This window comes from Chenopodium album, chromosome 6, assembly GCF_948465745.1.
Source record: "Chenopodium album chromosome 6, dcCheAlbu1.1, whole genome shotgun sequence".
Classification (NCBI taxonomy): Eukaryota; Viridiplantae; Streptophyta; class Magnoliopsida; order Caryophyllales; family Amaranthaceae; genus Chenopodium; species Chenopodium album.
The window spans coordinates 67,087,102-67,113,699 of record NC_137839.1 but is presented as its reverse complement, the minus strand read 5'-3'; the positions used below and the strand labels follow the sequence as shown (position 1 = coordinate 67,113,699).

Sequence of the window (26,598 nt, the reverse complement as noted above, 5' to 3'; positions counted from 1 at the left end):
GCAGTGGTTAGTGGTGCTTGGTGGTTCTGTTTAATTGTGGTGGTTCTTTTTGTTGGATTTAATATTAAGTACATGCATTTACTTTACATCAATCATGGTTAAGAAATTTTACCTTGGATTCCGCACACACCCCATTTGTTGTAATTAACAGTTAACTGAGGATGTATATCGTAAATGGCATCCAACCCCCAAAATTCGTGTTGTTCATTGCTCCACTTAATGTTTATGTTGTTGAACACACCCATGCAGTAGTTTGTGTCATTCTAGTTAATTTAGCAGGTTAAATGATACAATTTTAACAAAAAATAATAAATGAAACGAATGGAGCTAAATAAATCAAGTTTGGTTTGGTAAGAAGAAAAGACCTTACTAAACCAATACGTCACCGGTCAGTCAGCCCAGTTTAGCTACGCACGTCAATGCTTGAGAGTACATGTAAGAAATCTTGTAAGTCACAAAGTTAGTTATGCACCATCACCTTCTTAGTTTAGGTATTTCCTATTTAGGGTCTGTTTACATTTACTGAATTGAGCTGAATTGAATTAAACTAATAGGAGCTGAACTGAACTGAATAGAGTTGAAATGAATATTTTATGAGAGAAGGAAATTAAGAGCTGAACTGAACAGAACTAAATGGAGTTGAATTGAACTGAAATTAAGCTGAAGTGAATAGGCCTTAATTTCAGCTCCAATTAGTTCAGTTTAGTTCAAATTCTGAGTTCCATATATCATAAAATATTCAATTCAGTTCAGCCTAACTTAGGTCCAATCAGCTCATTTTGATAAATGTGAACATACCCTTACTTTAAATGATTGGAAATTTGGAATACCTAGTCAGATGTATAAATGTCTACTGATGTAGTGAAGTGACACGTTTTGTCCCAAAAAATCCAAAAGCTACCGTGGCCAAGTGCGTCGTATCTGCTGTCCGAAGTTGAATTTCATCCTCAATTCGGAAGATGGTCGGAAATTGATGTGACTTAATCGGGAAATCATGAGCATCGCCTTTAATACACTAGTGTTTTTTCTACTATCTTTTTCAATAATTAATTTCATTTGGAAATTAAACTGGAAAAACAACCACCTAACTTTAAATGCTCAGTCTTCTTCTTCTTCACTACCATTAATGCAATTCCTTTTCTATCCATTTTTCCCCATCTTTTTCGAACTTATAAAGAACAACCCCAGTTTTTCTGGGTTAATTTCTGCACCTAATTTGGAAGATTATGTTGCACTCTTTTGGTACTGTTGTTGTTGTTGTTTTCTGGGTTTTGCTTCCCGAGTTTGGGTTAAGCAGTGATCATTGTCAACGAACAGCTGCCAAAGAAGGTAGTTAACGTTTACCCTTTTACAATTCATGAGTTTGGTGGGTTTTTTTCGTTATTTTATTGGAGTGGTTGAGCATGATTTTTGCTTACTTTATCCCTACCAAGTGTTTGATGATTTGTGTCTGTGAAAAATGTTTACAATGGTTGTTTATTGATTTGGGTTTTATTTTTAATTTATTGTTGATTTGTTGGTATTCATATGTACTTGTAGTATAAAATTGGTCAAAGCTTATTAGAAGCATTAAAGGCTTGAATTTTTTTTTTTGAAACAATTAAAGGCTTGATTTTGATGGAGTAATAGTAGCTCAAAATACTTAATTATCACTTATCATCATCACTAGATAATACTAATCTTATAACACAGTTTATCCTTAACAAGTGGCGGGAAAATGTTAGAATGAATGCTAGGATCGAAAATTTAGCAAAAAGTTAAGTTACAGTATGAGCACTTGAAGAAAAGCAACAGTTCTTTAAGAAAGACTATAACTTTGTCTTTGTGATTGAGATGTGTTTGATATCTTGGTTTTGGATGTACGACATGCCACATTGAGGAATGACACTTTGTTTGGATTGAAGGGAATGGAGGGAAGGGAAAGGAAGGGAAGGGAAGGGAAATGGAAGGATGGACTATTTTTCATTTGGATAACAAATAAGGAAAGAAGGGAAGGGGATTAAATTGTAACAACTTGGTCTCTCCAACAATGGACAGTTATTTATAGACTGATTTGTGGGTAATATGCTAAGTCATAATAGTTCAATCAAATTTCATGTCGTGGCAAGTGGTAATTGGGTTGTGTTGGAGATTATACTTCTTAATGACCCACACATTATATGTAGATGATGTGTTGTATCAACAATGAAGAATATTTTGGTAATGTGATCACTAATTATTTCATCTCGAGCCTAATTCTCGATTTGATGATTTGTAGACATGTTAGTTTAATGGAATGTAGTGAAGTACTCCCCTTTGCATGTGACTATCTGAGTAACACAATGAAGTAATCATTCTGCAGTTGTTGCAATTCGTGAGATAGCCAAGGAATTGGGGAAAAAGGACTGGAATTTCAATGAAGATCCTTGCAGTAATCACACAAGTTGGTTTTCTAAAGCGGACCCAGCTAGACAAACTTATGCTAATCAAGTGACCTGCGATTGTTTTGGTGGCAGATGGCACTTGAAAAATTTGTGAGTTATTCTCAGTCAGAATCAGATAATTATTTTAACTAGTCATCCATGTCTCTGTTTATACTTTATATAGCTGAAAGGTAGTGAACAACTCCAGTATGATGTCTGCCTATTTATTTGTTTAAAATCCTATATCTTAAATAAGAATATTATGATCTTAAAATTACTCTTTAATTGTTTTGGCCATGTATTAAAAAGATTTCTTGGAGCAATCAATGGGTTGCTGATGCAGCTATAACGAAAGTTAAAAAATAAAAACTACTCATCAAGAGGCAACAGACAAAAGAATATGTTGCAAGCCTGTCTATGTGAACATTTAAAGCTGTTGGAAGTCAAAAGTGATTCAACACTAACCTACTAAATGCTTCCTACTTTTTTTAAATACTTGCTACACTTCCAATTTCATGCTTGCCAACGCACAAATTTCAACTGTTGATATACATTGAGGCAAATCTAACAAGATCCACATGACTATGTTTAACCTTGAGTATAGATAACCATAGTCAAAGTTTAGTATGCGAATAGTGTGAAAGCCAAATTGTTGCAAGTATTTGGAAACAAAGGAATTATTAAGTTAATGATTAGGGACGCCAGTATTGTTGGAATCTAATCCTAAGACCTCTGATAATGAATTGAAGGGAAGTGTCATAAATGGTGTGAAGTTTGATCTTGTGAGCTGGCAATCGGTAGAGTTTTCTTATGGAGAATCTCAATATGTTAAAAACTGGTAAAGACCGGAATGTTGGAGATTTTGGTGATCGCAGAATGAATAAGAGAGAATCTCTAAAGGATTGAGCTTTTAGATAGATTGGAAGCTATTGGTGAGTTTTGGAAGAGCATGGACATAAGAGTAGACTTCAGAAGAGGATATGTAGGGAAATCTAGGTCGCATTTGAATTCAAGATGGTACATTATAGTCATCTTCGCAGTTGTGGTTAAGAGCTGAAAGGGTAAGGTGATTTAGCTTTGACCTCTTTCTTCGAATTCTTCCAGGGCATTGGATGTCAAACGTTTTAGCAGCTTTGGCTTGTATTTCTATACTCTGAAATTGAAAAAGAGTTATTTTGACATAAAAGATATAAATTATTTGAGGAGGTATCTAGCTATGCTATGGGAATGGAACTAAAGTTTCAGGTTATTCAATTTAGTGATTTCACAACTTTTGTGGAGCAGATCTTTATCTTGATTTAGGAAATGAAATATGCTGAAAAGATAATATCACAAAGATACTCATAGCCATAGGCTATAGTTGTCATAAACTCATAATGTTTTGTATGATTTATGCAAAATCTTATAAAACTTTCTATTGACGTATGAAATGAAAAACTGTTATTTCTATGTGGAACATTAAATGAGAATATTCTTGGCTTGCCCCTTGGCCATTCACAATGCTTAAAAAGCTATGAAGGTGAAATGTGTGCAGGATGAGGACAGGGAGCGGAAGTTTTTATTTGAAATTGAAGTGAAGTCTAAATTTGGATGGCTCTTTGTACAGATAAGAGAAGGCCTAAGATGAGATGACTTCAATTATCAAACTCCACTTTGTAGGCAACTTTCTATTTTTGAAAGTAAGGGAAGGTAGGGTTGAAGCCAATATTTATTAATGATTGACTAGTCCAAGTGGAATAAAATTAATTTGAGTACTAGTAAGGATATCTATATATTGTGAGAATTTTACAAGAAGTCAAGGCTAGCCAAAGTGATTTGAATGGAAGGAGCTATAAAAGATATGAAGAACTTGGGCTTGGATGAGCACATATAAGACTTTATAGAAGTGAAAGGAGGAAAATAATCTTTGCGTCGACCATGGGAGATAAATTATTAATTTATGCAGCTGACCCTATATAGGCTTTGGTATTATTGTATGCTTGTGGGCGTTGTGGCTGTGCTAATTGAATAAATATGCACTAAGCCACATTGAGAAAATTGAGAAGTTTTATAGAAGTTAACTTTCTGGAGGTATTAGAATGCAACACTTGGACATTTTTCTAGGACATAAGAACTGCATTTGTATAACCCACATTGCCAATAGAAGTCTTTTTCTGATTGGTGAAATTTCTTCATTAGAAACTATATAGATTTGGGAATACATATGCAAGATTAAGAGGTATGTGGGCAGTTAAAATTGGAGTATTTGAAATGCCCTTTTACTCATTAGATATATCACTTCAAGGATCTTGCTATTGATGAATGATGAATCTCTAAAGTTTTTGCTATTGGTAAAAATATTTAAGAACCACTTATTTGATTGAATGGAATTGATCTTGAAGTTGAAAGGATTGGCATTGGAGAGAAAAATCTTCTCGATTCACATATTTGTATTGATTTAATGTTTCGTGGTTGGAAAGAATGGGAAGTAAACTATAGGAAGGTTTCAGCTTTCACTTTCCCTCAAATTTGGTGGAATTTGGATGAAGGGAAAGCAAGAAACATGGATTCCTCAGCAGAAAATAACACTAAAGCAGATGATTCACAGCTCCTCTGATGAATTTAACAATAGAAATTATAATTTAATCCCTTTCTTTACAATTTCCATTTTCATTTTCTTTTGTTCTGATCTTTTTTATTTAAAATACAAAGTTGTTGAGGAAACATATGCTATGCTGCTATGCTTAACTCAGAGAGTCAGAGGTATGGGGCTCAGGATTATAATCCCATACGCACTGCAAAGGAAGATTGTTGTATGCTGAATCCTCGAGACTTGAAACTACACCTTCACAGCTTGAACTATGGAGTACAGAAGCTCCATAATTTGTAGTGTTAGTCTGTCCTCTTCTGTCTTCTCTCTACATGCTTTATTGCAAATCCTTTTTCTGTAAAATGAGTACGCATAGCAATTATAATTCTTGCGCATCTTTCACACTTTATTTACTGGTCCTTTTTTCCATTTCAATGAAGCTTAAGATAGAAATATCAGTTTTATTGCAATCAAGTCTTTGGCAGTTGACTTATTAAGTTTGTTCACTTGCTTGAACAGGTCCATTAAGGGTCAAAGTCTTTCTGGTAGCCTTCCGAAATCATTAGTGAAGTTACCCCACCTCAAGACAATGTAACAGAATTCTTGTACTTCAGTTTTCTTTTCATTTTTTTTTAAATATTGGTGATCATAGCTGGTCAAATGGAAGTTGGAGGACTAATATTATTTTTTTCTTATTTTCAGTGATTTGTCGAGGAACCTTCTCAGTGGTAAAATACCAGAAGAATGGGCTACAATGAAATTGGAATATTTGTATGCAACATTTATCTTCTAATCTGTTTTTGGATTGTCTTTGCCTTTTATTATCATAACTGTGGAGTGGCTACAGGTCTCTTATGGCAAACCAACTGTCTGGTCAAATTCCAAAGTTTCTGGGGAACATTACAACTCTTACTTATATGTATGCCCTTCCCCCCCCCCCTAATATATTGCAGGCACACTTATATTTTAAATTTTTTTAATCACATATTTCATTGTAAGTCAATTTATTACTTATGCTTTGCACTGGTAATACTAAATTTCAGATGCATGGAAAGCAATTCATTTACTGGATCTATTCCTGCGGAGCTTGGGAAGTTGGTCAACCTACAAAATTTGTAAGTCATTTGCTTCTTATGATAATGATCTGTTTGCTTATACAGGCAACCAAAGCAATGCGTGGTTTCCTACTCCTAAATCTTTAATGATATATATTTGACAGTGTCCTGGTTGCCTGTTGCTAGACTGCTTAATGACAACAATCTTGCTGGACAGTTACCAATTGAGCTAAATAAGCTTGTGAATCTGGTTGAACTGTAAGAATTTCCTGATTGATGGAATTTTTTTTAAGAGCATTGCCATCAATGAGGAAAATTTTCCTCATGAGCAAAAATGTTGAGCAAAAATGATGAATTTGGTACTACAACAATGAGGAAAAAAAAAATTGCTCATGAGGAAGTCCAAAAATGCTCATAGGATGAGGAAATCTGATGATGAATAGTGTATAGTGGGCCCCACAAAAATTACTAATCGCAGCTTTTTTTTTTTTGCTGAGCCCACCCCCAAAACGACGCGTTTTGGGAAGCTGAAAGAACAAGCTTCCATCAAAACGCGTCGTTTTGATGGTTGCTCAGGAAAAAAATAATATAATTGCAGCCGCTGACAGGGCGCGTCAGCAGCGCCAATGAATGGCTGACACGCGTCCTGTCAGCATTTCCCACCCAATCAGAAAATTCCTACCGTTTTAAAACGGTCACATATCTAAACGGCTATTTTCGTTTAGATATAATTAAAAAAAAAAAAAAAAAAATTTCACAAACGGTCTTAAAATTTTTTTCCCTACAAATAGATATCCATTTTGACATATTTTGACAAACTTTTAAAAAGCACAAATTTTTTCTTTTGCTAATTTTCTCCCAAATCTACTTACATCTAAATATTATTTTCTTATATAAATTTGAGAAAGGCTATAATTTAAAAAAAAAAAAAAATCCCATAATTTTGTTTCGTTGTTTTAATTATAATTTCGGAGCAGTTTTGTTGTCAAGTAATTATTATTGTTGTTTATTTAAAAACAAAATTTTAATTTCTATTGTTAAGTTAATAAAGGGTTTTTTTTTTGTGTTCCTAAGTAATTTGTTTTTTTTTAATTAGTCTAATATTTAATTAATACGTTATCGTTTATTTAATTTTTTATTGTAATTCCGGATGTTTTTTTTTTTAAAAATAAAGTAATTATTATTGTTGTTATTTTAACATACAATCTAATGGATCCCAACAACCCTAATTACTATCATCTTTCTCAACATTTTTCTGATTTAGGAGAAGATTTCATCACTAATCCCAATTTTCAACTATTCCTAGGAAGATTAGGCAACCCGTCTTTGCAAAATTCTGATCACCAACAAACACCTCCACAAATTCCTAATCAAAACAGTTACTATGAACAACAAACTCCTCCCGTTACTGTAGGGAGCAACTCTGAGTATGATGAGAGCCAAGAAGAAGTTGTTCCGGAGACACCTCAATACCCTCCACCACCCCCTAGAATACCGACCAACCAACCACTAGCTAAAGCAAGTCGCATTTGGTCAGTTGCTGAAGATGAAGCTCTAATTGGGTTATACCTGAAAATAAGTGGAGACGCGCTTGTTGGTACGAACCAAAAAGCATCTCACCTTTGGCGAAAAGTATGTGACGCTTATAATGCAGCTCAAGCAAAGAAGCCGCATATACTACCGCCAAGACCTTTGAAGAGTTTAGAGACACATTGGCGAAGAATGGCAGCTGATTTGCTTCAGTGGACTAGTTGCTATGAGGAAGCGGGTAAACTTCCAGAAAGTGGAAGTGGTTACAACGAAGCTGATCGAATTAAAAATGCATCAAAGTTGTTTTATATCTCCACTAATCCACAACATAATTTTGCTTTTCCCCACGCAGTGGAAATGGTTAATCAAGACCCGAAGTGGAGGACAAAGCTTAGATGGGGTCTGTCGAAAGAGGAAAGAAAGGCTTGTGGTGCTGATGACGAAGAAAATAGTAGTGGAAGTGGGAAGAGGTCTAGGGCTGAGGGTGAGAGTGACGTTCGAACTGATGGATTTTCGTCGGGAGGTCTACGACGACCTGATGGTGTTAAAAAAACGAAATCTCAGCGTAAGGGCAAAGCAGTGGCTTCCGAGAGTGCATTTCTGAGTATCGGTGAACAGATGAGGGCGTGTACTGAGGTTAGAGAACGAGAAGCAAATCTACGACAACAAAGGTTGGAACTTGATAGGGAAAAGGAAAAGAGGAAGCAAAAACAAGTTGAATTAGCAGAGAAGAAGATGAATTTTGATATGCTGCAATTGTATTTGAGTAAGACAACACCACTCACTGCTGCTGAAGAGGCGCACAAGGAAGAGTTAATTGAACTAGTTTACGGGCGAAGACTCGTGTAGGTTTTTAAGTATTGTGATTATATATTTGTAATGAGCTAAGTATGTACTGAAGTTTATTTGTTTTAAGCAATGACTAGTCGTAATCAGTTGTTTGTTTTGGGTTGCATTGAAAAGTCATTTGTCTCATTTATGTCAATCCCCTTTTAATGTATTTTCAGTAGTCATTGAAAAGTAGACAAGTCTCATTGAATTGTCACTCGTGTCTTTTTGGATTGATAGTAGTCATGTGAACTTTGTGTCATTGAATTGTCACTCGTGTCAGTAATTGAATTGTCGCTCTAGTTTATGACCACACATTGAGTCCATGGTTTATAAATACCACTGAAACAATCACCCACAAACACACCAAAATATAATAAACCCTCCAAAAATTCTTTCTTATCCCACATACAAAATGTTTTCCATTAGCTCAACATCAAGCTCATCTGATTCTGATCAATATGCGGAATTTGATCAATTAGTTGATGACTTTTTCACTACTCAGCTACCAACTATGTTGCCTAACCAAACACAACCCCAACCCATAACCGAAATTGATCGTGTTCCAGAGCCTAGAGGCGATACAGATAAGAGAGATAGGGAAAAGGGGCATGTACAGTTGTTTAATGATTATTTTGCAAGTAACTCAGTATACAACGAAAAACAGTTTCGCCGTAGATTTCGAATGCAACGACCTTTGTTTTGTAGGATTATGAACAAGGTCGTTGAAGGAGATCAATTCTTCCAACAACGTAGGAATGCAGCTGGCAGACTTGGGTTATCTCCGTTACAGAAATGCACCGCAGCAATTAGGATGTTGGCATATGGGACCGCCCCGGATGCCGTGGATGAATACTTACGCATTGGTAACACTACCGCTCGGAATGCATTGCAACACTTTTGCCAAGGGGTTATCACCCATTTTGAAGCTGATTACCTTAGAAGTCCCACGGACGAAGATTTAAGGAGAGTCTTGTATCAAAATGAAATGCGTGGCTTTCCCGGTATGATAGGGAGCATTGATTGCATGCATTGGGAGTGGAAGAATTGTCCTATGGCATGGAAAGCGGAATACGCAGGCCGAAGTAAAAATGCTACCCTTATTCTGGAAGTCGTGGCAGATCAAGATTTATGGATTTGGCATGCCTTCTTTGGAATCCCTGGAGCTTGTAATGATCTTAATGTCCTCTATCGGTCTCCGGTGTTTGATGATGTTTTGCATGGCCGGGCACCTCCAATTAATTTTTCTGTGAACGGCCATGAATACAACTTGGGCTATTATTTAGCAGACGGCATTTACCCTAAATGGCCTACTTTCATTCAAGGTATAACTCTACCTCAACTTCAGAAGGATAAATTATTTGCTGATAAACAAGCCGCTGCTCGGAAGGACGTTGAACGAGCGTTTGGGGTACTACAGGCCAGGTTCGCCATACTACGACAACCGGCACTTGCCTTTAACGAAGACATTTTGTGCGATATTATGAAAGCTTGTATCATTATGCACAACATGATTGTCGAAGATGAACGACACAACTATACTCGGGCCGAAGTTTTGAGAAAGTACTACGAACAAGATCGGCCACAACACAACAGTGCAACAACAAGTGTCACGGTGAACAACAACGAGCCTTTTGAATTCAATGTTGGCCGACCGCCTAACGTTGATTTTGACACGTATGTTCAGAGAAGAATGACCTTACGTGATAGAGACACTCATGTTTCTTTAAAGGCGGATTTAGTGGAACACATTTGGCAAAAATATGGTTCTACTAATGAGTAAAAAAATCAAATATCGTACAATGTTCGAATTCAGTAAGCGTAATTTTAATAATGTAAGGTTATTAAATATTAAAGTTTGTAGAATAGTTTATAATAATTGTACGACAATATATTATTTTAGTATGTAGAATAGTTAACGATTGTACGTTATTTTTCGTTCTATTATTATTATCCAAAAAAATTCGGTTTTATTACTACGGAATTTTTTTTTCAGGTTTTATTTTTATGCACGTTAAATTAGAAATTTATATTTTAAATTCATTAAAATAATTTGATTACTAAACCTAAATCGTAATACTTACACTTAATTATACAAAAATCAACAAATATATGGTGATGTGTAAGAGAGATAAAAGTAAGTGGAGTATTGGAATAAGTAGGAGAGAGAAAGGTGAGGAAATTTTTTTTGATCATTGATGGGGTAAAATTTCCTCACCAATTTTCCTCATGAAATAAAGGAGAGAGAAAGTGGGTAGAGAGAGAATGAGGAAATTATTTTTTCCTCATTGTTGTGCATGCTCTAAATAGATTAATATTTCGAAATTGGTTTTCTTATATGTTGGGAAACTTGCCCTCTTTTGTGGTCATGCTTCTCCTTTTCATCATTTTTTCACTTGGTTATCAGTAGGATAAGCAGTAATAACTTCAGCGGACAGATACCCAACTTTTTCCATCATTGGAAACAACTTGAAAAGCTGTAAGTCTTTTCTGCTTCGATTTCCATTTAACTGCAGAGTGCAGACCATATGATGACATCTTTAAATTTACCCAAATTTGATTATTTGCAGACAGATTCAAGGTAGTGGCTTTGAAGGACCAATACCATCCAATATATCACTGCTGACAAACTTAATTGAATTGTAAGCAAACTGTAAACAAATTATGTTAAGCGAGTCTCTGGAATCTGCTATAAGCTCAAACTAATTTAGACATATTGGGAATATATGCTGACAATATTAAGCATGACATGTACAGAAGGATCAGTGATTTGAATGGAGAAGGCTCCGAGTTTCCATCTCTAGAGAATCTGACAGGCTTGATGCGATTGTGAGTTACTTTTTCCTTTTGTGAAAGAGCCCTCTCAAAAAAGCATATAGTTGGTGACCACTGCTGTCATTGCCTATTTTACTATTACTTATTTTAATTGTTTGTCACTAACATTTTTTTTTTTCTTCTAGGATGTTAAGGAGCTGCAAGCTTTATGGACCTATTCCTCGTTATATAGCAGCCATGTCGAGATTGAAAATTTTGTAACTCTCTTCTTCATGATTTTCATTTCAAGTTTGTTGGGATTCTTTTTGGTTTATCTTTTTGTTAAATGTTTAAAAGATTATGTATAGGTTTTTAATCAAATTGCATATACCTTGGCAGTTTGGCTTTGATTGACTAGGAATCAAACTTCCAATCCAACACTGATCAAGTAATCCTACTCTGCTTAGCCTTGGATCCTCGAACTTTGATCTAATTCCACATCAAATCATTTTCCCCAGGAAAAAGTTATATATCGATATTTACACAAAAAACTATTGTTATTGGGCTTTTAATATCTTAATTTAACTAGATTTTTTTTTTGTGAGACGTTGATTTTTTTATATGAGTATTTATTACTTCCTCCATTCTATTAATATTGCAATAATGGACTTTTTGCACTATTCATCACTCTTGTTTGACCATATAATATGATTTATAAGTCGAGACAAATATAGTCATGTCGGACCTTGTTGGATTCGTCTCATAAAATACTTTCACAATATAACTTAATATAATTTTTACTCTTACACAATTATAGATATTTACTTATTTAGCATATAAAATGTGCTTTGGGATACGTAATTTCATCCTTGTTGCAATATTAATAGGACGGAATTGCTTTATATATTTAAAACTTCTTTTACATCTCAATAAGATAAATTCATAGGTTAAGGAAAATGAGAAATCAATAAACATTGAAAAAGGATTAGCACAACCCTTCATGAAAGATAAATTGAAAAAAAAAATTGTTACACACATGTTGGAATATTATGGAACCAAAATCAATGTAGATTAATTAATAATAGTAATGACTTGAAAAGTTAAGAAATACTCCCTCCGTCCCCGAAAGAATGACCCTTTTGGGTTGATTTCGCAAGTATTAATAAAGTTAAATAAAAAGAAGTAAAAGTATAGTGGAAAGATAAATTTACATGAGTTTACAAAAAAGTAGAGAGAGATAGTAATAATAGTATATGGAAAAACAAAATGTTATACGGGGAAGCTAATTTTACACAAATATTATTGCTAATTGGTGGTATTTTAATTCTAATGGGTCATTCTTTTTGGGACTAAAATTAGGCCAAATGGGTCGTTCTTTCGGGGACGAAGGGAGTAAGTAAAAAATTGATGTATCTTTAATATAAATAACACTGTCGTTATGGTTTGTGAAGTTAAGAAAAATGAGAAATTAATGCAACCCTTTATGTAAAAGAAGAAAGGATAAAATGCAAAATGTTTAAAATTTATAGACAAATAAGAATATGATAACTATTCTCATATTTTATACTACGTCTGGTTTATATACACCCTAATGTACAAATTTGACCATATTATCTATAATGGACGGAGTATAAAAGAAGAAAGGATTTGCATGGTCTCCAATGCACAAATTTGTCCATGTCATCGATAAAATTATATTTTTATGCTCCCTTCGTTATCAAATACTTACTCCATTTCTCCATGCGCAGAGTTTTAGGAGAAATTGAAAAAAGTAATAAAAATATGGAGGTAGTGGGTTAGGCAGAAGAATCAAAAATTGTAAAAAAAACAAAAGTAATTGAGAGAATTGAAGGAGAGAGAATATGAAATTAATAAAATATGATTTATGTTGAGTCCTCCAAATGTGAGAAATGAGTTAAATGTTGTATTAGTTTTCCAAATAAGGAAATGAAGCAAGTATTTAAAAACGGCCGAAAATGGAAAAGTGGAACAAGTATAAACAGTTGATATTATGAAACTACATGTTTACACAATTTTAACAATGTCTCATCTATATACCTATACTAAAGCAAAGTTTTATTTAGGGAATTTTCCTTCATAAACTCTACTTTTCTTTTTTTTTTTTTTTTTTAGTTTTTTACAGAATTTTTAATTTGTGTTGGAACTTTGCTATTTAATTATTTATTGTTATGCACATTTTTTTATACACTTATATATTTGTGAACTTCAATTGCTATTAATCTAAAAACCGAGTCTGGCTTAGGAAGTATGATAATTTTTTTCATACATATAAATTATAAAATGCAGATAAAAATCTTAAGATTTGACCAAATGAACAGTAAAAAAGAAAAAGAAAAAAAAGGAGGGAGTAACATATTATTGTGCCTCATTTGCTTATAGAGATTGAATAATTTCATTAATGTTATGTGAATCACCTGCTACATTTAGTTTTGTGGAGAGTTTTTAGCTTATTAAGGTTTGGTAGAGGCTTGATTATTCAGAAGAAGCTATATTAGGTGTTTGGTAAGCAGCTTATTAAAGCACAAACAGCTCTTTTATAAAAATCCCATAATAACAGTTTCTTGAAATTGCTTATTGAACATTTAGTTTTTTGGTTATTACATACACTGAAACAGCTAACCATTAAGCAATATCAATTAGCTACCATCTAATCACCAACACATAGAATAGAGCGGTTGGAGTCGGAGTCTACATAACATCCAACTCGCTCCCATCCCTTAGTAAGATTCAGTTTTTTAAAATTGGATATGGAATTGGTTTTTTGGATTCAGTTTAGATTTTTTAGCTTTGGACATGTCAGATTTGGAGTGAATTGCCCATTCCCTATGTTACTTGGACTCGGATGAAGTGTCAAATTAGACACGGGTGTCCAAGCATCGGACTCGCCCATTTTCTTGAAAAAAGTTGTGTTTAAGTTAAAAATGAAGTGTTCAAGTGTCGGTGTCGGTGTTCGACACGAGTTGTGTCGACACGGACACGTGAGGTAAATAAAAGAGTCCGAGTAACATAGCCCATTCCTACTAGTCCCTACTATCTTGCTGCAATTTGGTGTGAGAATTTTTGACAGAGAATGTCTATGTCCTAAATCACAGTGGCTGGTAGAAGGGACTGACCTTTAGTGGCTTTGATTTGTAAATACGATAGCTGTGAGACTGTGAGGAGGAAGCAGTTAGTAATACATGCTTTACAGCATTGAAGATTGTGATTTGATAGAAATTTCGAATCAATTAATCAGTAATAATTCAAAAAACTGGTGATCTTGGGCCACATAAGCGTTAAATTTACAGCATGTGCCATGCCATGTTCTCTTATCTGCTCCATGAACCAGAACTAATGGTTGATGAAGTATAAAGAGTGACAAAGGTATGCATAGCATTTAAGCCGTTCTTGAGAGGACAGGGGTTATACCATTATAGTCACCTATGTTTTAATTGTTTCTCTTAGTTTTTGCTACGATGAAACATAGTTGGATAGAAGTGGTATTGAAATAAAGTGAATACCCTGTAGTCCTATAGTGCCCTTTTGCTGTAATAGTTTTTTTAGCAATCTTTTATCCAGATTCTAAATTTATAAATTATAAGCTTCTCTGACATTCTTTTTAAAAATTAATTGCTAATATCTGTCATATAATTTTACAGGGATCTCAGCTTCAACAGATTGAATGGATCTATTCCAAACGAGCTTCAATATTTAAATAAATTGCAAAATATGTAAGCAGTTTAATATATGCAATTCAGTTACTACTGTGTCATGTCATAATTAAGCCACCAAAAGGATGCAGCATACTCAGATATTCTTTCTAACTTCAATCTGCTTTTTCATTTTGAACTTTGGCATCTGTCCCTATGACAGTTTGATATTTTCAAGACACCGACTTCTGCAAATATCTTATCGTGGCTGTCTTTTGCTACATTCACAAATAAAAAAAAATGGATAAAAGATTAAAAGAGAAATGGTGCAATCTGACCATCACTAAAGATCAGACAGCTGGGCATTGCCATTTCTTTGATCATCTATTCTTATAATGAGTGATTCTAGTATTATGTTTTTATAGTTATCAAAAGGGAAAAAAGTCAAAGCTTAATTTTGCAAAAAATAAAAATTGTATTGCTGTACAAGCTATTTTATTTTCTTTTCTTTTTTTTTTTTTTGGTGGGTGGTGGGGGGGGGGGGGGGGAGGCTGGGGGCAGAATCATATCAGATTTAAATAATTGATCTATATAGGCCCCTTTCTCTACAATTCTTCATTTTAGGCATATGTTAATGCATATGCTTGCTATAAAGTGATATTTACGGAGAAGGGCAGTTGCATTACAAATAAATTGTAGAACATATTTCTTAGTGGGAAAGCTCCACGAATAGAAAATAGCTGGAAAGATATTATCTTAACATATGCCTAAAATGAAGAATTCGAGAGAGCGGGGCCGCGGGGGACTATATAGATTATTTTATTTTATTTTATTTTTAAATTCTTATATCTGCTCCACAAATTTTAAAAAAAAACTGGTGTTCATTAATTTAATGAATGGCGGAATTTTTGGACAAGCATCAACTGTCAATTTAGTGGGGTTGGCACGTGCTTCCTAATGATTGCCAAAATAAAGAAAGAAATAGAACTTTTCTCTCTTCATTCATTCACTATAGCTTTCTCTCTCCTCGTTTTTCTCTCTCTAAAAAGCAAGTAACTGGTGATTTCGAGCGTTTTCTCTCTCCTCCATTGTTGATTTTCGAGCTTTTTCTTTCTTCTCTTTCACTGGTGAAGTTGTTATTTGCTTAATTCAGGTTCGTTAACTTATTTTTTTGAGATTTTTGTTAGTTTAAGTTGTTTTGATTCTTCGATTTTTAGGTTTTTTGATTTTGTTTTCGATTTTCGTAGTGTTGATTCTGCAATGGTGAAGAAGAAGATTACAAAGAAGGTTGTAGATGCTGAAGAAGGTGTGTTTACTTAAATTTTTCATCATTTTTTCAAATTTTTCAATTGAAATTTCGCTTATATATGTCGAATTAGTAGTGCTTGTTATTTTTTATAGTTTTCAGTTGATTTTTTATGCATATTATGATAATTGAATTTGAATTATGAAGTTATTATGTTTAATTTTGCTTTATTTTATTGTTCATTGTATATAATTGATTCAAAATTTTGCTTATTATTCTTCAAATTTTGTATGTTAGGTTTTAGTCAGAGAATGCTAATTAAACTGATTATTTGTTTAGGTTTTATGTTTTAGTTAGATTATGTGTATAGTAGGCATATTCGCATTGTGTTTGTGCATCTGTGTTTGATTAACATGCATATATGCATTGCTCATTGTGTTTGAGTAATAGACATGTGTGTCATTTATATGTTTTGACAATGTTCACTTTATGATGTTAAAAGGGTGACTTTATGCTGTTAAAAGAGTCACTATATGTTGTTAAATGATTAACTTTTTCAGTTAAAAGGGTCACTTTTTGCAAAAAAAAGGGTCACTTTATGCATATAAAAGGGTCACTTTATGCTGTTAAAAGGGTCACTTTGTGATGTTAAAAGGGTCACTTTGTGATGTTAAAAGGGTCACTTTATGCTGTGAAAAGAGTCAGTATATGTTGTTAAATGAATAACTTTTTCAGTTAAAAGGGTCACTTTTTGCAAAAAAAGGGTCACTTTATGCATATAAAAGGGTCACTTTATGCTGTTAAAAAGGTCACTTTGTGATGTTAAAAGGGTCACTTTGTGATGTTAAAAGGGTCACTTTGTGATGTTAAAAGGGTCACTTTATGCTGTGAAAAGAGTCAGTGTATGTTGCTAAATGAATAACTTTCAGTTAAAAGGGTCACTTTTTGCATATAAAAGGGTCACTTTATGCTGTTAAAAGGGTCACTTTATACTGTTAAAAGGGTCACTTTGTGATGTTAAAAGGGTCACTTTGTGCTGTTAAAAGGGTTACTTTGTGCTGTTAAAAGGGTCACTTTATGCATTTAAAAGTGTCATTTATGCACATTATTCTATATTTTTCCATGAGTAATTTCTGAATTTGTATTTATATTACTTTAATAATTAAATACAGGTGGTTCAATAGGTAGTTATCGTTATAAAAAGCCTACAAAAGGAAAAGGAAAGCCTAAAGAGCCTGCTAAGCCTAAACCAGTACCAAAAAAGACCCAGATAGCTCCTGAGAAGAGCAAAGCAGTATCTAAAAAGGCTGGGAAAATTCCTGAGAGTGACAAACCAGAGTTTGAGAAGGCCAAAATAGTTCCTAAGAAGGCCAAAATTGTACCTAAGAAAGCTAATACAGTGGAAGATTCTGATTATGAAATGCTTTCTGATTCTGAATCTTTTGTGTAAGTATACATATTTTTTTATTACATTTTTAATTATATTTTGTTTTTATTTTATATTGTTTTAGTTACATTTTCTTTCTTTTTTTTTTCTATTTAGGGAGCAAAGAAGAATCATTGCAAGATGTAGACCCTATTCATTGGAAATATTGTTGCAGAACTTTAGTCCTGAGCAAAAACAGGCTGTTGAAGAAATTGGTTTTGGAGGTTTATTACATCTTAAATTGAAAACTCTTAATCGTCAAATGCGACCTTGGCTTGTTGAAAACTTCAATGCTGGTAGCTGCATGTTTACCATCGCTACTGGTAAAGAATTTGTTGTTACTAGAAATGATATATGCGATGTGTTTTGCTTGCCTTTGAGTGATATTTGTGTTCCTGAACTTAATAAAAATTCTGAAGATGAAAGTGTAGATAAACGTATCATTCAGGCATGGAGATCTGATTATGGTCTTTCTGGTAAGCAACCTCTTCATTTGTCAAAATTGGAGTCTAGGATGGTTGATTTGGTTGATGGAGGGGAAGAATTTAAGAGGTGTTTTGTTCTTCAAGCTATGTCTAGCTTTTTAGCTCCTACTACTAATAGAACTGTTTCATTGAAGTCGTTGAAAGCTGTTGAAAAAGTTGATGAAATTAAAACTTTTGATTGGTGTTCATATGTTTTAAAAAAGTTAAAGAAGGCTGCTCAGAAGTTTAAGGATGATGAAAATGCTCAAAATGTTAGTGGTTGTTTGCTGGCTTTGCAAATTATGTATTTTCATCATCTAAATTTTCAAGGTGAAAAGGAAAGTAGTACTCTTCCTTTGATTCAACATTGGACGGATGTAAAGATTAAGAAGCGAATTAAGTTAGAGATCAAAGCTGGTGGTTATGGGCAGGGACCGTTGGATACTATTACATATCCTGTGTCACAGCTTAATTTTAGGGGAACTGTTTTTAAGCCAGCTCCTACTTTGGGTTATGATAAGGGTCCTTCTACAAGTGGTACCACTGGTCGCATTGTTGCATTTGAGCTTCCAGAAGGTATTATGACCGATGAAGAAATTAAAAAAATTTCAACTGATGTAAGTGTTCTGTTTTCTTATATGTTTAGTTATTATTGCTTTTTGTTTACAAAAGTTACCCTTTTTGTGTACAAAAGTTACCCTTTTGTGTACAAAAGTTACCCTTTTTTGTGTACAAAAGTTACCCTTTTGTGTACAAAAGTTACCCTTTATTTGCACCGAAGTTACCCTTTATATGCATTAAAGTTATCTTCAATATTAAGTTAAAAGGGTTACTTTATTCATACAAAAGGGTAACTTTTTTCATTTAAAAGGGTCAGTTTATGCATTTAAAAGGGTCACTTTTAGCATATATTTAGATTTCCTACTTATTTTATTATTTTTATTTGTAACATTTTTTTTTTCATTGTTCATATGTTTGTAGGTTGTTCATGAAACGTTTCTTTTGTTTAAAAGAAATATGGATGTTTTATTATTTGTTCAGTCAACTGGTTTTCAAACCTTGAATGATCTGATTACTTCTCGCAGAAGTGTTTCATTATCTTCTGATGATTCTGTTTCAGTTTCTCAAACTGAACTGCTACTCTCTGATCCTCATTATTTGAAGATTTTAGATGGTTTAATTGATGAGTGTAATAAAATGAAGTCTGTACATGATATGTTTCGCGGTTTTTATGAACCTACAGAAGGTAACAAAGATTTTGTTCCTGAAAAAGAACCTGCACAAGGTTTCAATGAAAATATTCCTAAGGATGATGACAATGGTCATGGAAAAATAGTTAATGAAGGCCTTAATGGTTCTGGACCTTCTGCTATCATTCCTGGTCCTACTGAAAATATTCCTGTCGGGCATATTGATCAAAATGAACCTCCTCGACTCAGAGCAAATAAATCTCTATGCTCTCTGGACTGTGGACATGTAGGTGTGCAGGTGCCTTTTGTAACTCTTTTTGTAAAGAGCAATGCTCGGATTTTCAAGAATTTGCCTCAGTTACATTTGGAAATTCTCGATTATTGTTTGCTGAAGGATGTTTCAATGGATAGGAAGTTAAGTGTCCTTTTTTATTATAATTATTTTTTTATCTGTTTTTTTTCTTATATTTTTTTTTTAATGCTGCTCTTATTTTTTATTGTTTCAGTGAGAGCCTTGTTACTTTTGGAATGAACTTTTTAATTCCAAGAGAAGACATGGTGTCCCTTGTTGCTCCACTCAGGATTCGATGGTGCGTTATTGATTGCTTCTCTCTGTATTTGAATGAGAAAGCATGTTTTTAGGCTACTGGTCCTCGAAAATTCTTCTTCGGTGTTAGGCAGAGTGTAAGTTATTTCATTCCTTTTTTTATATCTTAACACATTTACTTTATATATATATATATTATTGAGATCTTATACTTTAATAGTTTGCATTCTTGCATGTTTGTGACAATATTGGCAAAGGTAACATATCTAGTGCTGTTAAGGATTTGCACGACATATGGGAAGGTTGGGTTAGCTATGAGAATCCAGAATGTAATATAATGGATGCTGATCTGGTATTTTTATTCTAAACTTAATGTAATAAATTTAAAAGAGTTCTCTTTATGATATGCTCTGTTTAAATCTCTTTAATTTTGCTGTTTCAGATCTATTTTCCTGTTCTTATTGAGAATCACTACATTTTGTATGTTATTGATCATACAAAAGAGTTGGTATATTATCTTGACAACATTATCTGGACTGATTCTGCTCTTGTTTATACAAAAGAATTGTGTTCAAAGATGGTATGTTTATGTTTGTTTTTTTTGTTATGTTACTGTTGATTCATTGTTTCCATTTTAACATTTTTGATTTTAATGTATTCTAAACTTTTATATTTTATGTCAGTGTGTTCAAATGGGTGCTTTTCTTGGCAAAAGAAATCATCCAAAGAGTTCTCAGCTACCTTCTTATGGTTTTGAAGTTGTTGAGTTGGAATGGAGAAAAGAAAAAGTTGACAATTTGGACTGTGGGGTCTTTGTCATGTATCACATGCTCCATTTTGTTGGCGAATCGTTCAAATTAAATGATCTCAAAACAGTAATTATCTATATAGTTTCTGTAGTTCTTTCCTTTCTAATGCTTTTATTTATTACATATTGATAATTTTTTTTTTTTTGCTGTTTTGAGATTAATGGAAGGAAATTTTTACGAGGAGAGATATGTACCACACTGGTACTGTGTGATTTGAATTAATCTAGGAACGATGTGTTGTCAGAATTACACAAGTTCAATGAGAAGAAGAAAGATCCTGCTTATGTCAATGGAATTGAAGAAAGATTAAAGGCTGCAATTGCTGCAAAGAAGAAGAGAGAAACAGAAGAAAGAAAAATGGCAGCAGAAGCAGAAGCAAAGGCAGAGGGAGAAGAGGAAAAGAACAAAGGAAAAAGGGCAAAAAAGCAGGCAAAAAAATTTACTCCTTCTAAATAGTGAAATAATTAATAGTTGTTAGTTGATTAGTTCAGGGGGTTTTTTTAACAATGAAAAAACTTAATGTATGTGCATACATTAAGTTTAATGATGTAATTAAACTTAGTTTAAAGTCTTTAGTTGTTTTTGGAATACTGATGTATGTGAATACATAAAGTAATTAAAAGGTTTATTTTTATGTTTTTTATGGGGTAACTTTTATGCAGAAAAGGGTAACTTTTATTTATAGAAAGGGTAACTTTTATTTATAGAAAGGGTAACTTTTAAGCAAGAAAAAGGTAGATTTTATTGTTAGAAATGGTAATTTTAGCTATGAAAAGGGTCACTTTTATGTAGAAAAAGGGTCACTTCTATTCATGAAAAGGGTCACTTTTTTCTGTAAAATAAAAGGATCAGGGGTTTTATGCATGAAAAGGATAACTTTTAGTGATAAAAAGGGTAACTTTTATTAACAGAAAGGGTAACTATTACCAAAGAAAAGGTTGATTTAGTGGATAGAAAGGATAACTTTTATGCATGAAAAGGGTCACTTTCATGCATAAAAAGGTTTACTTTGTAGCATAAAAAGGGTTACTTTTGTGGGTAGAAATAATAAGTTTATACATGATAAGGTATACTTTTGTGGGTAGATAGTGTAACTTTTATGCATGAAAAGGGTAACTTTTATTGATAAAAGGGTTAACTTTTATTAACAGAAAGGGTAACTATTGCCAAAGAAAAGGTTGATTTAGTGGATAGAAAGGATAACTTTTATGCATGAAAAGGGTCACTTTTATGCATGAAAAGGGTTACTTTTATACGTTAAAAGGGTAACATAAGTTGATGTGTTCCAATAATTAAACATGTTCTAATAAAAGTGTCAATCACATTTTCATTAAACTAGTCATAGAGTAAAAAAACAAAAGAAAAATAGTTTAACAATACAAGGTATATTAATTTCGAAAAAAAAAAATGTTCTAAAAAAGATCTTAAAAGAGTCGCAAGTTAGGTGTCTTTGATCCAAATTCTGAATTTGGAGGTGGCAGTGCTGGTTTTCTTTTTCTCTTGCTTTTTTCAAGTCCTCCTTTTTCTCTCTTGCTTCTTCCTTTGGTTACAGCCCTTTTAGGATCAAGAATTATTGGTACACATGTGCTTGTACTCGATGCTGAAGAAGCGTCAGTATTGCTTTGAGTGTTGTGTGCCACATCAGGAATGTTAGAAGCAGCTTCTGCACTTTCTTTCTGAGCAGCACTAGCAAGTAAGTCTTCCACCATTTTAAGACTGTTTCTGAAGCTTTCTTCCATAAATGCTCTTGTCTCTTCATTTTCTTGACTTTTTAAGATTAGATTGTAGTATTTCCTCATCATTGTTTGCCTCCATGGAATATATTGCTGTTTAGGATCCTGATTCTTCAACCTATCCCATGCCTCTGTTTTTGCAAACTTAGTCCATCTTTTTGAAACATACTTGTCTGGTATTCTTGTTACTGAATGCAAATGTAGAATTCTGATGCAATGATAACATAACCATCCAGATGCTTCAAAGTTTTTGCAAGTACACCATACAGTTTGGCTCTCATGTATATAGTTTACTTGATGTGCAGACCATGGCTTGTCTTCTAGTGTTACTTGATAAAGTAGGCATTCTTCATTACTGCCTAACATCTGAACAGTTGTTGCCATAGAGTATCCAAACTCCTCTTCAAAATTTCTAAAGAGTGATAAAGTGAAAACCTGTACATCAAAATCATGTAGCTTCATTTAAATTGCCATATATTAGGTGTAATTTATGTACTTGTCAGTTAACTTTTTACCTGTGCAGCATGCTTTAGCATTCCAGATAGAGGCTATGAAGTGAATGCTATTGACTTGCTACAGGTAAACTCATCATATTTCTCTGTGCTTCTCCAACGATTAGTTGTCTTCTTAAATATGGTATAAAATTCTGTCAAAGTAGTTGCTTTACTTGCTCTGAATCCTATGGCATGATTAGTGCTTTCACTCCTTTGTGACGATAAGATCCCTGCTGAAAAGAAATCTCTACTAAGGGCAGGACACCATTTGTCTTTCAACTCATACACTCTTTTGTACCAAGAGTGTTCTGTCAACTCATATTTCTGCAACATTGCTTGCCACTTTGCTTCGAATTCTTGTTCTGTCACACACATCTTTAAGCACTGGTTGAATGCAAATTTGAATTCTTTGTCTTTTTTAAGAGCTCCAAATCTGGTTATGGCATTTTGCTCCAAATGCCATATACAAAGTCTATGCCTTGTATTAGGAATCACCTGCATTGAAAATAAAGGGGTCACTTTATGCTGTTAAAAGGGTTACTTTATGCACCAAAAAGGGTAACTTTATGCAGCTAAAAGGGTAACTTTATGTGAAAAAGGAAAACTCTATTGTCATAGCTCAAATCTGTAAGATGTCAATATAAATCTTTTACCTCCAGTATTGCATTTGCCATTGCTTGGTCCTGGTCAGTGAATATTGAAGTTGGTTTTATATCCTCCATAGCTTTGAAGAAGGTTTGTAGTAACCACACAAATGAATCTGTCGTTTCATCCCCAATAAAAGCACAAGCAAACATACAATTATGCCAGTGGTTATTTATGCCAACAAATGGAGCACATATAAGATTATATCTGTTGGTTCTGTATGTTGTATCAAAGACAAGAACATCTCCATATATCCTATAGTCTTCTAGCATCATTGAATCTCTCCAAAAGATATTGCAAATTCTTCCTTCTTTGACAATTAGGCATTCAAAGGATTACTTTTTGCATGTAATCTAAAAAGTTCTGCATTCAATCTGAGGGTAACATTTAGGCATAAGTATGGTCACGTTTATGCATGAAAAGGGTAACAATTATGTATTCAAAGGGTTACTTTTTGCATACAATCTCAAAAATTCATAGAAATTACCTTCAGTTGCATTTGATTTGGTTGTTTGTTCTGAATTTGAATCAATTGATTTATTAGGAACCACTTGATTTTCTGCATTGTGAATTGCTTCATCTGCATTGCCTGGATTGTTGAATATTGGTACGAATTCATCTCCAAAACAATTAGTTTCTTCTTCTTCTATAATCGATCGATTTAAATCGATTTCAAATTCAGTCTCAATTTGCCTCTGTTTTTGTAGCAATTCGTGAATGAGATTGCTGCAATTTGTTGTATCGAAAGTCGAATTCTCCATTGATGATCGAATTCTGCAATTTGTAAGTTTTCTCACTTTCTTTGTCCTTAATTGATGATCGAATTCTTCTATTTGTGCGTTTTCTCACCTTTTTTCTCCTCGATTTATGATCGATTTTTGCAATTTTTGCGTTTTCTAACCTTTTTTCTCCTCGATTGATGATCGTTTTCTGCAATTTTTGCGATTTCTCACTTTCTCTCTCCTCAATGGATGATTGATAGCTGCGTTTTCTCACTTTCTCTCTCCTCCATTGTTGTTCTGCATTTTTTTTAGGTATGAAATTCCGCGATTTTGAAATTCTGCGATTTTTTTTTAAAAAAAAAAGCACGTGCGAAAAACCCGATGTACAGTAAAAATACTGTACACCGGGTACATGCAAATGGGATTGTATCTGCTCCAAGCCTCCCAAAAAAAAAAAAAAAAAAATTGATATTTATGTAGAAGGGCAGTTGAATTACACATAAATTGTCTTGTAGTTTGTAGGGAAATACAATTCTTAGTGGGAAAGCTCCATAAATAGAAATTAGCCGGAGAGAGATTATCATTTTACCAAAGAAAGGAAATACTTTGGAGAGTTCCAGCCTCTCAAATGTCTATTAGGGAGAGGACAAGCCTCTCAAAGAGTCAAAGCTTGTACTATCTATTTAATTGTAAGATATAAGCAAATTTAGTCTTTTTTTTTTCCCTTTAAATTCTGTGTAAATTGTCCAGTTCATACGTTTTATTAATCAAAATCACCATATCTGCTCTGTATAATCATCCGCATTGTGCTGGCTCATTACAATGTTAGTTGGAGGGGAGGGGGGGGGGGGGGGTTGAGAGGAAAAATCTTTGAGGACCTTAACTCTGACAACTACTGGGAACCATATTGATTCTTGATAAAAGTAATAACTACTGCAAACACCTCTGAAAGTTTTTTTGACACCTCTATCAAGTTGGTTTCATGATAGCACAAATCATAAATCATGTATGTTGCACAAATTTGATACTTGTTCACTTTTTAACAATGTTATACTGTGTGTAGTAACTCATTGTGTCTGCACCCCATTGATTTGGGCCTTCATAATTTTACTGAAAAATACTTGTTGCCAATTTCAGGTATTTAACAAGCAATATGCTAAGTGGACCTGTTCCAAGTTGGATTACAAATGAAGCGGACAGCAGGTTTATATTTTTGACTTAAGTTCCGATTGGACTTAAATTACTGGACCTGAAAATATCTCTACACCATTAGAAACCTATATAGAAGTATATGTGTCTACATCTATGTTACTTGGACTCGGATGAAGTGTCAAATTAGACACGGGTGTCCAAGTATCGGACTCGCCCATTTTTTTGAAAAAAGTTTTGTTTTTAAGTTAAAAATGAAGTGTCCAAGTGTCGGTGTCGGTGTCCGACACGAGTCGTGTCGACACGGACACGCGAGGTAAATAAAAGAGTCCGAGTAACATAGGTCTACATTACTGTTGAATGTCAGTATTTAATGTGGATATGTGCTGGCATACATCTAGGCAAGCACAACACCTTAATTATCCATAATTAAATCCAGGCTATACCTACTTGATATTTTAGCAATGTGAAGTACTACTGGACATTGGTTATTTCTTTATGTTTCCTTGGGATAGCCTTATTGTCATGGCCTGAGTGTTCTTTGGTCGCCGGATCTTGTGGCACACTGGTGTGTTTAGCAGGTCAGAGTGGGGCCGGCAATGAGAAAATTGAGTGCGAGGGACTTTATTGTATTTGGGGTGCATTAAAATGAATGATATACTTAATATCTATGTTGCCTATAACACAACCAAATTATTAAAGCTAGACAACATGGGGTAGGATGCTTTGATTCTAATTTAATAATCATCAGTCACTAAAAGCTTAATTTTGGAATTAAAATGCTTTTTTATTTTGCGTACTAGATTGACAGTAACTTCATATTTGTATTTAACGCCTAGATAACCTTAGGAATTATTCAATCAGTGTATAACTAGCCTAAGAATTTACTAAATAGTATAAAGAAATAGGGCTTCATTCCAATTTTTTAAAGAGATAAGGTGATAGGTACACATATGAGTTCAGAAAAAGAAGAAAAGTAAATGAAGTCATACAATCAAACTTGGAAAGGGGAGCAACCATTTTTTGTCCGGTTTTCATAATTATAAATTTGTCCACTTCACATTATTGCCCCCGTTTGCAAATTCCATGCTTACAATGCTTGGGTTCTTTAATCATGGAGGCATCCCCATGATACAGAGATAGATGAGCTCAACTTTATCTTCAAGGTTCTACCACCTCAACTTTGGAGAAAGAGGACCCTATGAGGAGGATGGGGATTCAACAAGGACCGTTTTGTTGTAACTCATTTTTGGGTTATCTTCTCTGCCAAGGTTACCCCCTCTTCTTGGTTCACAAATTTATTGGGAGGGTTACAGTTTATCTTTCTGAGAGTGTTTGTGTGGACCTTGGCTCTGAGCAGAATCAACTCCAACTATATGCTCTAC

General features: G+C 33.8%; 1 pseudogene across 1 annotated transcript in view; it reads left to right on the top strand.

The window, feature by feature from the left end:
• Positions 1-890: 890 nt before the first annotated feature.
• LOC145636183 (putative LRR receptor-like serine/threonine-protein kinase At1g07650) overlaps positions 891-26,598 on the top strand; it is a 34,081-nt pseudogene continuing 8,373 nt past the window's right edge. Inside the window, exons 1-13 of the transcript XR_014114057.1 lie at positions 891-1,329; positions 2,342-2,513; positions 5,491-5,562; positions 5,674-5,742; positions 5,819-5,890; positions 6,015-6,086; positions 6,213-6,284; positions 10,792-10,863; positions 10,955-11,026; positions 11,142-11,213; positions 11,345-11,416; positions 14,798-14,869; positions 25,202-25,267. The product of XR_014114057.1 is annotated as a putative LRR receptor-like serine/threonine-protein kinase At1g07650 (transcript). The remainder of the gene's footprint in view (positions 1,330-2,341; positions 2,514-5,490; positions 5,563-5,673; positions 5,743-5,818; positions 5,891-6,014; positions 6,087-6,212; positions 6,285-10,791; positions 10,864-10,954; positions 11,027-11,141; positions 11,214-11,344; positions 11,417-14,797; positions 14,870-25,201; positions 25,268-26,598) is intronic.